Below are 2,549 nucleotides of genomic sequence, written 5' to 3' on the forward strand. Positions count from 1 at the left end.
GAGAGCCAAAGAGCCAAAGCCAGAGCCAGAGAGCTCACAGCAAACTTCTAAGAGCCATGGAGTTGTAATGAAGCTACAGAACAACAAAGAGATCAAATGATCCAGCTGTTGCTGGTGTTTAGAGTGGGCTGAAGATAGAAGAAGGCATTCCAGAGACAGTGAGAGAATTATGAGGGAGTTAGTGCAAGCTAGAGCTAAAGATAGCTCAGAGCGCTGATTGAAAGAGTCTAGTCCAGAGAAGCCTAGATCTGTCTGCAAAGTATGGATAGCGAGCGGGATAAGATGGTATTCTAAACCCATAGGTTCAGTTGTAAACCAATGGAGTTGAGCATGGAGCTTGTAAAAGAATTTATGCCATAATCCTAGAGAGCCTAGTTGAGTTGACTAGAGCTCAAGGAGACTTAGCCCAAGAGGTTTGGGTGAACTCCATATTATATTGTTGTTATGTGTGATGCTTATTTGCTACATTGTTTCATTGTTATATGTTTTTATATCACTTTAAGCAAATCAACTTAAAGCACATAAACAATTTAAAACAAACACAAGCATACACCTATTTTCAAGCACTTTTTAATTCTGCAATTGGTTAATCATAAGGTCTTGGAAATATTTAAGCTTTGGAAGTGGGAGAGGTTCTTGTAAGCTGACAAGAAGCCTTTAGTGCTCCATTTTTAGATCAATGTTAATCAAATATTGGCCATGGTTGAATTTGGTTGGCCACATTTACCTATATTTGACCATGGGTGAATGTGTTAACTACAGATAGTCATGTTCATTATGGTTGACTATGGATGACATGGTTGACTATGTTTTAATATGGTTACCTTTGGTTGACCATGAATGGTTGAATGATGAACCACAATTGACCATGGTTGAATTTGGGTTTAGCATGGTTACCTATGGTCAATCTATGGTTGAATTTACTTTATCCTTGATTTATTAAGGTCTGATTATGGTTTTCTTTGATTTTTACTATGCCTAACTATTTGGTTTACTATGATTGAGCTATTGTTGACTTTAGTCTAGTATGGTTGATCTTGCTTAATTTTGGTTTATTATGGGCTTGCTATGGTTGAATTTTGTATTATATGGTTCATCACATTCAACAGTGTTTAACTACAATTAAACATGATTGACTTAGATTGACTATGATTCACTTCGGTTAATCATAGCTAGACATGATTATCCATAGTTGATAATGGTTGATCATGTTGATTATGCTATGGTAATGTTTTATCATGTTTGAATTATTCCAAAGAGTTGTAATCTCAAGGTTTGTGTTAAAATGTGATTTCCATCAATAGTTACTTCACAAATCAAAATTCAATAAGGATTATGTCACCTTGTAACATTCTTTGAGGGTTATATTTCAATACATTGTTACTAAATGGTCATGATGCATCATGATATTCATCTTGGTCAATTTATATGGAATTTTCTCCTAAATGGTCATGGAACATAATGACATTAAAAGACTATGTCACATTTGTGATGTTCCTTAATGGTTATGTCACATAATGGCATTCATCAAGGTTTGTGCCACATTTGTGATGTTCCTTAATGGTTATTTCACATTGTGGCATTCATCTCAGTAGACTTACACTGAATTACAACATTTGTTGCATTGCAATATTTATGAAAGGATATGTTGGACTATGACCTTACTCGTTATGTGAAATTGTGACATTTATCTTGGTTAGATTCTATTGAATTGTTAAATACCTCAATGGTTATTTCACAATGTGACAAAAATGAGGCTTGGGATCTGGTGGAGTTTCCATCTGGAAGGAAACCCATTGGCAGTAAATGGGTGTTCAAGAAGAAGACAAATGCAGAAGGAAAGTTGGAGAAATACAAAGCTCGGTTGGTAGCAAAAGGTTATTCTCAAGTGCTGGGAATTGATTTTGGTGATATTTTTTCTCATGTTGCCAAGGTAACTTCTATTAGATTAATTTTATCTGTTGCTGCTGCTTTTGATTTTCAGGTAGAACAGATGGATGTGAAGACAACATTTCTTCACGTGGATCTGGAAGAGGAAATCTACATGAAGCAACCTGAAGGCTTTGCGGTGAAGGGTAAGAAAGAACTGGTATGTAAGTTAAAAAAGTCTCTGTATGGGTTAAAACAATCACCAAGGATGTGGTATCAGAAATTTGATACATTTATACGGGGACTTGGCTTCACTAGAAGCAAAGAAAATCACTGTGTGTATTTTAAATTAATTGGTGACCATGTTATTTATCTGGTCTTGTATGTGGATGATATGTTGCTAGTTGGAAATGACAAAGGAAATATCCAGGATTTGAAGACCCAATTGTCCTCCAAATTCGACATGAAAGATCTTGGTGCTGCAAACTATATTTTGGGTATGGAAATTAAAAGAGATCGGGCAAAGAGGAAGCTTTGGTTAAACTAGAGGAAGTATGTCGAGACAATACTGCAGAGGTTTAATATGCAGGATAGTAAACCGGTGAAGGTTCCTATTCCTGTAGGTGTGAGGTTATTTTCTGAACAATGTCCGAAGACACAAGAAGAGGAAGAGGACATGT

Source organism: Pinus tabuliformis, chromosome 3_1, assembly GCF_031772625.1.
Source record: "Pinus tabuliformis cultivar Carrire ecotype Pingquan chromosome 3_1, CPIR1, whole genome shotgun sequence".
Lineage (NCBI taxonomy): Eukaryota > Viridiplantae > Streptophyta > Pinopsida > Pinales > Pinaceae > Pinus > Pinus tabuliformis.